This window comes from Pygoscelis adeliae, unplaced genomic scaffold, assembly GCF_000699105.1.
Source record: "Pygoscelis adeliae isolate BGI_AS28 unplaced genomic scaffold, ASM69910v1 Scaffold7, whole genome shotgun sequence".
In the NCBI taxonomy this organism is placed as follows: domain Eukaryota; kingdom Metazoa; phylum Chordata; class Aves; order Sphenisciformes; family Spheniscidae; genus Pygoscelis; species Pygoscelis adeliae.
Genome location: NW_008825268.1, coordinates 257,742 through 269,258, shown reverse-complemented (window position 1 = coordinate 269,258; position 11,517 = coordinate 257,742). Strand labels below are relative to the sequence as shown.

At 40.9% G+C, this 11,517-nt stretch overlaps 1 protein-coding gene across 6 annotated transcripts in view; it reads right to left on the bottom strand.

Annotated features, from left to right (window-relative positions):
* LRRFIP1 (leucine rich repeat (in FLII) interacting protein 1) overlaps positions 1–11,411 on the bottom strand; it is a 119,544-nt gene extending 108,133 nt beyond the window's left edge. The window contains exon 1 of one of the 6 annotated variants that reach the window (XM_009329632.1): positions 11,230–11,411. The gene's annotated coding sequence lies outside the window, so the exon portion shown is untranslated. The remainder of the gene's footprint in view (positions 1–11,229) is intronic. The other 5 variants (XM_009329633.1, XM_009329631.1, XM_009329630.1 and 2 more) reach the window with 5 other exon arrangements.
* Between the last annotated feature and the right edge of the window lie 106 nt (positions 11,412–11,517).

Sequence of the window (11,517 nt, the reverse complement as noted above, 5' to 3'; positions counted from 1 at the left end):
GTCGTACCACCTTCCTGCAGAGAAACTGTGCTTTTGATTACCTAAGATACTCTGCTATAACAAATAACCTGCAGCTCTCCTTCAGGCCACCTATATTCTGATGGAAGAGTCAGGACATTTCAAACACAAGCTGAAATTCTTGATTCGTAACGTCAACCAAAGAAATGCCAAAACCTGCTTGAGCAAATCTGGTTTAAGAAAAAGTGCTGATATCCAGACAAACGACCTTAAAAAAAAAAAAAGTGTGGTGAAATTGCCTTTTCTTGTTAGTACAGCTGTATGCTGCAGAGTATGGATACCAGCTTCTACTACATCGTGCTTTACCAGATTTTCTGTCCTTTAAGCACAAATATCAAACTTCAAACATTTAGTAACAGCACTCTAACCATGTCTCTTCAGGAGAGGAGCCAAGTTCTACATTCAGTTTTCAGAAAAAGCACACAGAGGAAGCTTCACAGGGAAAACGTTTTAAAAATTCACACTTCAAGGAACTTCAGGAGACCTGTGAAAAATAAGTTTAAAAAAAAAAATTAAAAAAATCACACTATCCTCCATATCTCACCATTACAACCAATTCAAAAATTTTTTATCTACAAGATACTCTTATCTAAGATACTCTTACCTGGCCAGTGGACAGGAATTACCCTCTCATGCTTGCTATCTTTCCACATTCCCTCGTGGGAAGAGGAATTCCCAGAGAGAGCCAGGACATGTCAAGACAACTTGCCCCAAGGGAGATAGCACTGAACAACCCATAAGCTCAGATTAAAGCTAAAAAACCAGCATTGTTTAAGAAATGATTGGACAGCTTTTGTGTGGGGGTGGGACAGAATTACCATATCCAAACCGGGTCTGAGCTATAATGGATTACCTGGAGAATCTGTGTCCTAACCCTTACTAACAAATGAGTTCAGTCTGAAATACACTACCAGGCTACACACACCTTGTTTAGTTGTATGACAAAAATGAACTTCACTGCTATTTACTGGAGTTCTTGAAATCAAGGAACGCTGCTGGGAATACAACAACAGTGCAAGACGTATAGCGGCAGCCCTCCCCTGGTCAGGTCCTTTCTTTGCTTGCTCCTGCTTTCCCTAACAGCGATTACCACCCAGCAGATACAATTATAACTTTATCATCAGTCTCAGTCTATTTAACACTCAAATTCTGTCAATCAATTAGTTTAATGTGGGGAACAGCTGTGTCCAAAAAATGGCAAGTAACAAGCGGTGAGAGAACAGGATAAACCAGCAGCAAAACTTCACCCTTTGAGAACCACGTTCTCTTAGAGGAAATTACAATGAAAACCCAATTCCCTTAAGGTTTACTACCAGCTCCTGAGGTGAACCAAGCAATCTTAGAAGTGTTATACGTAAGGTTTTATACCTGACCGCTGTATTCACAGAGCTCGTATCCAAGATATTAGACTATTTTTTTTGGCACACTGTTTTGATTTTATGGTGGGAAGACTGAAAGAGCAGACTTGTTATGCCAGCAGCACAGGTAGCAGACCTCAGAGAGGCAACTCTAGGTAATACAGAGCTCTACAAGAAGCTTGCTTCTGTATTAACAAGTCGAACCCACCCCAAAAAAATTAGGATGGATTGCTGTGAGAGTGTAGCTCACTACAAACCCATTTATCTTTATCTTCTAATACTAAATTTGTAGATTGCTTGGTTAGACAAGTTCTGGGTTACCAGATGCCTTTCTGCTAGCCTGAAAATCGTTAAGTCTGACAGTATATATTTATTCCATCAGTGATACAAAAGCATTTCACCAGAACACATAGAGAACCTTTCTTCACTTACTCTAGTTCACTAGGTAATGATATTTCTTCCAGGGTAATTAGACAAGAATGTATAAATATTACTAAAAACACCGTGTAACCCTCTATAATTAAAACACTAACATTCCCTACATATACCAACATTATCCCTTGTATCCACATACAAGCATACTATTTCCCAGAGACCCTAGATTCCTCCACAGTTCATATAAAGGTTAGGTCACATCACTGTTTCAGTGTACTCATTTCACACCAGGGCAGACTTAAATTTCCTATTTAATAGACAATGGAATAGCATGACCTTTGGGTATCACAAAAAATGTCCCAAAAGACCACTTCAATTTTCAACAGATGTTGATTCAACATATTTGTCAATGTAAATCCTCTTAAGAGTTCAGCAACACGTTCAGCAAAGCAAGAAAATCAAGACCAGCACACACACATTTTTATATGGGAGAATGGATATTTTGAAGAAAACAGATTATGGGAAATGGACATTCGCAAAGCAAAGCAATAGGGCTGTTGCAGACCATTCAAATTTAAACCGACTTATTTTCTAAAAGCACGTAAAGTTATATCTACTGTTTTGCTAGCAACTCAATTGAAAGAACTTCAAGTTTGCAATTGGAGAAAAACAAGAAGCAATTACACAGAAAAAAAAAGTAGGTTGTTATCTTTTACTGTTCATAGTCAGCAAAAGCAAATATGATTTCATGTTTCCACGTGAAGACTGTAGTACACTGGCACCAATATAGACAGCCATATCTGAAATATCTGAATCTAAAGCGATGTGCATTTTAAAAGTGAAGGGAAAAAATGTGAAGCTACAAGAGTTCGATAGGAGACTGGAGCCCAGGGATTTTTCTGCATGTGAAGCACACCAAGAGCCTTTCCTTGCTCTCCTGTCATCCTACTATGTTAGCTGATAAACGTTCCATAATTAGAAGACTGAAGTGGGGATGCCTGAAATCCATCTGACCTGAGGGAACAAGTTTAAAAACCTGACCCAGCTTTTCGCATGCCAGATACTCCTGTATTCCGTTTCTGTCTACTGGAAGAGGCTGGCAAAAGCAGACAGAAGAGATAGACTCAACTGAATTTGGTATTCAAATGTGGGATTAGAGAAAGGCTATTTTGGGAGGTAGGAAGTACTCAAAAGAGGAAGGCAAAGAAAAAAATATATTAAATTTAAATCAGATACCGGCGAAGGGAAAGGTCACAAGAACAGAGACTGAAAGGGAAGAAACATTATTCCTTTACGTTCCCTGTCTGTGCAGAGCTCTGCGCTTGAGGCATCTGTGGGACTGCGAGAACAGTCTGCAAAGAATCACCAGTGGGACTGCTCAGGACAGAGGCATCATCACTTCATTGCAGGCAGTATTAAAAGCACAAGTCACTGACCAACCAGCTAAACCAGTAAACACACAAATAAACTGCTTTTGTGGAACTCGTTTCCAGTAAGCTTTCTGTTCCGGGAAAGATAAATCAATCTGACACTAATTAAATCTAAAAACTGCAAGTACATTATGGTAAGAAAAACCCAACTCTGAGAATCTATTTTTGAGGAAGCTGGAAGCAGTTGGAGACACCATCTTGCTTGTTTCTTTGATAGAAGTTTGAATACAAATTGAATAATCCACTCTCATTCACATAAACCTTCCGACAGCTAAGAGGAAAGAAAATTGTTCCTCTGAAACTTAACTATTGTTTTAGCATTTCTTCACACGCCAATGATAACAAGTACTGCCCTACCTAACTAGCAGGTATTAAAAATAGGAACACAGCAGTGGTGATGCACCTGGCAATTTTGGTTTACCAAAGGCTCCGATTTCTTGTACAGCAACATATAATACAAAAATAAAATCTAAATGTTTTCTCAAAGAGCACAGGAGCTCACGAAGCATCGAAGAACTAGAAGGCACCCAGTGTTTTTGCAAGTATAGCATCAGGATTAAGCTGTATCACAAAAGAAACTCTCGTCTTGCACACAAAAGCAGCATGCAGGAAGGAGAGAAGAGCTGTGGAAGAGCGCTAACAAACCAGCAAGGAGCTAAAAGCAATAGGAAATGAAGAGGCTTCCTCACCACATCCGAGACTGGAACACAGCTCTGATTTGGCACTATCAGATCACTTTCCCTGTTTGCTGTCTCCAGCTCAACTCTTAAATGCTAGGGTAGTATTTAGGTGGGTAAAACCACAGCCCACGCCAAGCTGCTGGCTCACAGGCTGCAGGCATGCAGAAGGGCAAAGCAGATGCGACTGAACAAATCCACCTCTTCTCAGATCACGCCCAGGATATTTTACTGTAAGTACATCACGAGGCAATCAACTTTCCAGTTCTAGGTCAGAAATTTTTAATGAGCAATTAGCGCAGACACTCGTTTTTATTGGCACCGAACAGTATCTTAAGTCCCTAAATTAACAAAAGTTATTTCAGTCTATTCAGTGGAGCTTCCAAGTCAGAATTAGTCACTCAAAGTTTTAGACCAGAGTTGTGCCATTTATGTGCAATTATACTTAATACCCAAAACATCCATCTTTCCTTAACCCAGAAATAGCTAGTTTTGTTAAAACTTCGTTTTTTTATCTCTCACAATAAACCCAACATTTTTCAAAGGATTTGAAGACACACACCCCTTCAGAATTCCACACCCTAAAGGGGTACGCGCTGTATCAGAAATTCACTTACAGGAAGACATGACATACTGAAGGGATGAAGGAACAGAGGACAGGATTGCAGGCTAGATGCTGATGAGTCAAATCCGTCTTGGGGAGACGCTGCTTCATTTAACCAGTTTTTGCTTTAGGCATACATCCACGTCACAAAACAAGCAACCCTCGCTTTTGGAAACAGTGTTAGTCAGAGTTAGCTTGCATCTTCTCCTCTCTCAATGCCCAAAAACTCTCAGCTGGTTAGGCCATAAAACTACTCCTAGCTCTGCTCATCAGGAAATACTTCCCAAGCCTTGCCGTTCACACTGCCCTCCACACTTCATGCTGCTTAGTTAAGTTTGTTTAAAGGCAGAATTAGAAATCCATCCAAATACGCATAGGAAATGTCTTTGGCACTGAAGTCTAACCAGCAAGTACTCTAGGTAAGGACAGTTGTCAAACTAGTACAGCGGTCAGAGTTATGGCACATTCCCACCAACGTGAAAGTACTACTCCCCTGCTTTTTCCCAGCCTCTAAATACATGACTTCTGTACCCTCTCTGCAGCCTCCAGAAGTCAGTAGTTTTTAACAGCCTGACCAGAACTGCCACATTTTCATAACAGAAAAATCATGTCACATGGTCATTCACCTACCTGAAGTCACTTACACAATGCAATGTCTGTAAATGCACTGCATGGCAACTAGATCAGCTCCTCCTAGGTAATTAAAACCTTCAAATTCCTACCAGTGAAATATTGCCTTATTTAGCATTTATTATGCCACACCAAGCTTTAATTTCAACAGTTAAAGCTTCTACAACCAGGCCGTTGAGAGTTGCCTTACATTTCTTGCTACCTACCAGCAAGAATGGTGGTTCTCCATCCTCAAAATATCTAAGAGTACCTGCAAATGAGCTCCAGCACATCAGACTACTCAGTTTATGAGATTACTGTCTCCAGTGGGACAGAGGATGAAGAAGCATACAGCAGCTCTTCACCTTACAGTATCTTACTTTTAAGAGTTTAAAACAAAATTATGGGCAAAGATGCTAGGCTAGAATCTAGCAATCACAGTAAACTTGAACCACAGTGATCTGCGCCACAACAACTCATCCCAGCTACCCCTGCTATGAAAAACACCTTCACCAGGAATTGGCCAACACTAACTTGCAAGACTGAAGACCAAGCCTACCCATATGGATGCTTTTTAAATATATTTTTGCCTGGTGTAATATTCTCATTTCAATGCACATACCAGTTATTTTTCCAGCTTTAGCTGGGAAAGTTCTACAGCCTACTTCTTGTTCCCCAATTGAAATAAGGCGAAAGAAAAGGAGAGTGTCTTGGGAGGAGGAGTAGATCGTTACAGATGTCTTCCCATAAGAAGCCCTTAAACACTTCCCTCATCTTTACTGTGTAATGAAAGCCCAAACATCAGCTACTTTTTTTTTTTTTACCATGTGCAAGGCCAGCTATTCATCTCTAGTAGATTCAGGGCAATGAGCAAGAGCACCAGATAACACCAGAAGCAGAGAAAGCTTCACGATGAAACGACCATGCACTTTCCCTTCTCAGAAGCATCTCTGGTATTTAAAAAAAAACCCGAACCTCTCAAAGCCACCTTACTACTAACTGAAGAAAAATTTCACTTACTGTAGTTCCACACACCCCCCACCATTCAAATGGGCAACTTCTCCCCCAAAAAGTATTTCAACACAAGCAAGACAACAGCTGATATTTCAGAGCTGCTATTTTAAGGTTTGCCTATGAGTGCTTATGTCTAGCTAGACAGATTCACTGCTCCTGGCAACCTGCTGACTTGACAGGAGGGACAAATACCTTGTTTCACAAGCCCAAAATGCTATGTGGATTATGCTCCTTGCAACCAAAGGATGAAAAAAAACCAAAACCCCAAACCAAACTGAACAGTGTTGAAAGCCTTGCAAGTATGCTTGAGCTCCAACTTTATTCAGCAACAGGCCTGAAAAAACATCCTTCTAGATGAGGTAATGATTAACATTACATCCTGCAGACAAGCTCAGCATCTGGGCTTGCAAAGAAAAAGGCTGGGCTTCCCATGTTGTTAATCCTAACGGTAGTCTCTTACTTGACTGAAATAGGAATCACAGTTCCTAAACAGCTGTTTCCTCGGACAGCAAGAGAACAGCTGAAGAGGACTCAGGCCAGGCATGGACACAAAAACAGGCAACTAATTATTTAAAGTTGCAATAGTACTGTGAGGCAGACTGTGCATCAGGAGACAGGCTACAATCATCCATTTAACTAAAATGAGATGGGTCTTAAGATTTTTGTCTTGCTTCTTAAACCATCCAAAGTTGCTCCTTCACACATTTCCTTTGGGAAAGATTATAAGTGAAGCCAATACCATTTGTTGAATATACAGACATAAAACATTAGGAAAAAGGAGTGTTCGATGAAGAAGAGCACTTTTGCATCTCAATTTTGGAACAATTGTCCACGCCCTACTGGCAAGCATTGCCTACAAAGTCCTCCCTCCTTCCTATATTTAGGTCAGCCGGGCTGAGTCAAGCCCCCCATGAGCATCCCTTGCTTTCATAACTTTCTATTCTAGAAGAGAGACCTACAGCCAGGCATACTTTTTTCAGATCATTTGTTCTCTTGGGCTGATACGTTAACACTCATAAAGGCAGAAAGTAATGAAATTAAAAAATAAGTCAGGTACAAGCAACTGGTGCTACATGAAGGAGACTGGTTCTAAGGACTTCCCTTGGAATATTTATCTGGCTGGCTTACAGAAGTCTCCACGCATCTCTTAAATGCCAAATACTGCTCAAAAAACTTCCACCACTATACTAACGAGGCACACAGATCTTACACTGGCATTACCTAATATATCCTTACAGAATATGCTGCTTTAAATGCCCTGGTTTGCATAACAGCTCAGTAAAGTTTGTGTGGCTTGTGTTCCCATATATAACTATCCATTCTGCTTGTGTTAGCTTCGACTTTTACCAAATTGTTTCCATTTCTATTTATGCAGGTCACCCAAATTGTTGTATAAACCAGAGAATTCTCCCCCAAAGTATCCCCTCAATTTAAAAGCCAGGCCTTTAGATTCTGCATACAATGATCACAGCATCTCTTCACTAGTCCTGAAACTCCAATTTAGGCTTCTGAAGTTACTTAGTGCCTTCTTACTGTAGCCAGTAAAGTTGGCTGGCTTCACCTGCATTTTGAGCTACTTCTAAACAGCTACACTCGTGCTCCTTCATAGGAGTGTAACATCCCAATTTTTGAATCACTAAGAATGCAAGCCAATGCCCGAACTAAAAACTTCCATGAAACAATCAAATTTGCAGTCTATAAACTGATCATGCCAGCTATTTAAAAAAGATTATGTACATGTAAGTATGTAGGTGACAGTTCTTGAAACTTTGAAAGTGACATACAGTGTACAAAGAGTGAATAAGCAACCCTCATAACATTGCTGTCTTTGATAGTAAAAATAAAAGTTACGTTGCTTGAATTACTAACTTCAGGTTAATTACCAGCTAAAGAGTTCTACTCTGTAAATTGCTGGATGAAAAAGGGAAGATTTCTAGCACAGAGATGATGCAAGGCAGGATTGTTTTTTCTGAGCAGTATAACACACGTATGTTTGCAAAACATTAGCAAAACAAGGTGTAAATTACTTTCCTAATAAAAACAAGAAATTTACCTTGACCTTGTTCTTTCTCATTCAAGAAAATAAAGCCAGTTAACTAATATTATCTGCCTGTAAGAGAAATACTTCATTTACACAGATGGCAGTTCCTCACCGGATTTGAAAACTTCTTTCTGGTCATGTAACACTTACTACTGCAGCTAGCAAAGAGCAGAGTGGAAGTTAGGGGAAAAAATATTCCCCTAGAAATGACGTCTCAAGTTATCACATCAAACCCATCTAATCCAAGCAGGAAAAAAGCAGGAAGCCGGTCCCTCTAAGGCTTTCCGAACCTCGCGTACACCAGCCCGAGAGAACAGACAGATGACTGCACAGTACACGGACGCGGTTACTGCTGTCTGTGCTGGCACAGACCTCGAGGAGTATCAAACGGCTAGATTTTGCAAACACTGCTGGCACGTATTCACGGAGAGGAATAAAATAGCCCAAAAGTTTCCATTGACCTAAACACAGAATAATCTACTGGCGTCAACACGAGTCTGAAAGCAGAGAAGCCTATCATTGATCAGCTTCGCTCTCATCTGTAAGAGCTGACACCCAGAAAAAAAAAATAACCTCAGCAATACAAGCTAGGTGTGTGTACAGCAAATCCTGAGTGGCAGTCATCTGTGTCTGTCAGAAACTCAGAACACCATGTTCTTATTTTACCTATATTTACGTATTTGCCATCCATTTAATTACCATGCAAGTCAGAAATTCAACAGCCAGATTTAGTGGTACAGTACTACTATTTCCTGATGGGCAAGGTGATTTACAGTAACTGTTCCTTTTACCTCTGCTCTAAACAGGTCTAGACAAGGTGATAAACTACTTGGAGCTGATCTAGTTCAGAAATTGCCTCAAACATTAAAACTTACTACCACTGCTTAACATTACTAATACTGCTGCTAAAACCCTGTCACTACAATATGCTTCACTTTTACAATTTCCTTCCGCTTGCTTTGTTACTTCCTCTTAAGACCGTTCTCACATCCCATGGGGGCGAGGACTGCCTTCTTCACTGCACAAGGCTCTCCTTCAGTCTATGCAAGACTGCACATACACCACAACACATCCTGGTTGCAAATTCGAAAGAAGTTATGCTTCAAGTGGCAGGAGTTTAAGAGAGTCTTTACAAGTCTTAATGTGTCCTTAGAGAAGCACATAGTGTAGCAAGGACTGTTGATTTTTAAAGATATTCTGACAGTTGCAAAATAAAACTGGAAAGTGTCAAAGCAGCACAGTCCTTTTGGAGAAAAACCAAAATGAAGGAAGATGCACACGTTTCAACCTACTCCCAGAGATCCCAAGGTAAAAGTACCTCTATGAATAAATCTGGTTTGGATGTTCTTTTAGGCTCCCACCTGAACACGGCAAAATGCGTTCCTAGAATCTGCTAATAACTTGCAAGCATCTGTGGCTTCTGGATAACAAAGGAAGATCAAAGGGAAGAGAGGAGTGAAAACCTACATACAAACGCAACATGTCTATGTCTCTGCTTTGCCTAAACACCTGCAAGGAAGGCTGGAAGAGCCAAAAAGTCAGTAACCCTTGTACTCTTCTCAACATGAGGACTCTCAGCATCTTTATTAGGAAGAGACAAAAGGCTTACTTTACATTTTTAAGAGTTCTTAAGATCACACGGAAGGATTCATCTGGGATCCCTTGTTTGGAGAATGGGCAGTTAAACAACAAAACTATTATAAGTGCATAAAACCCAACACAGAGTACTGCGAAGAGTTAAAATAATATGGGAAAATGCTGAACCTTGAACTTGGCAGTTCACAGTTTTAGCATTCATGGGAAAAAGATAAAAGACATGCTCATGTTGTGCTTTTTGACCAAACAGAGTTGTCCTTCAAACAATCCCCAGAAGAAGAAGAAAAAAAACCACACACACACACACCACACCACAACATTTAAGGCCTCAAACCACCTCACAATACAGTGAAAAGCAGTACATAAGCTAAAGAAAAGTGAAAGTGGGAGAGAAACATGCAATAGAGAAGGACAACCTAGGCCCCCTGTTACAGACTGATGTTTTCCTTGATCAAATGACAGCACAGCCAGAACACAGTTGTGGAATTTAAACCCCCATCCCAAAGCAATTCCTAGGATGTTAGAGTTTGAATCATGATAATAGACAGCACAAGCACTCTTGCTTGCCATCTTATGTCCAGGACATGAGACGTTCTTGTCCTCCTACCTCAAACTGCATGCCTAGGAATTTTCCCCATCTTCTCATCTTACTGCCACAAAAATCTAACTTCTGGAAACACACTATCCAAATTACTCACACAAAAATTAGTCTACTGCATGTATTCCAAAGATGCTACAAACTACTTCAAAATGTTACACAAGAATAGTAAAGACTTCCCATGTCAGGGCTGCCATTAGTGATAATATCCGAGGTGCACAATGTTACAGCTAACTCATTCTAACAGCCAGTTGCCACCAAAAATACGCTGCACATTAGCATTCATCTGATCCTGCTGTGACCGTGATTCAGGAAAGGAAACCAAGAGAAACTTAAATCTCTTCTAGAAGAGTGATTTATCTTGTAACCCATCTTGGGGTCAGACCAACATGAGGCAGGGAGGAGACACACATAACCCATGCTAGGGTAAGAGGACGGCCACCTTCAGCAGCAGCCAGCATTGGATCAGCTTAGACACGGTGAAGAACAACCCCACGGCCACTTATCCCGATCTCAGTTCAGGATTGCCCATCTTCCCCATCAGAAGACCACAGGAGGAAGAACCCAGAACAACCTGTGTTAGCTTTAGTAAACATAAAAACCAAATTCATGTCATCCTATTCACCATTGAACCAGTGTAACTGTACACAACAAGAATAAGGAGGTAGAAAGAACACAGCCACCAGCTGGTTTTAACTGTTTAAAGTCAGATCAAGCACAATGCAGCGTCTACTGAGCAGCAAGCCTAACTCATTAAATATAAATATAAGCAAGTTTCCAAGTTAGATTGTACACTTATGCCTACATCTAGCATCACCTTGCAGTCTTCTGGTTTACGTTTTTTCATTTATATGTATCCATAAAAAACCCGAGTGGCCTATTTTCTGGTTCTCAGTCGTTAACACCAACCTCAGCAGCAGCAGACAATTAATTTCCCCTCACGGAGGGGCCGGAGCAGGGAGGGATTTCTGCCCGGGCTGGCACTGTACGACGTTTTCCTCATGGATAAACACTTTAAGCTCTTCAGACTTAAGTGATGCCCTAGGATCATAAAACAGGCCGACACCGTTGACATGAATGCGATCTTTATTTCGCGTTTCATCAACCTGCCCTTGAATAGACGTCGATGCCCGCTGCCCGGGGGCGCGTGCCCGGCGGTTAGGGGAGCCCGAAGGAGGGGGGAAAAAGGGAGGGGGG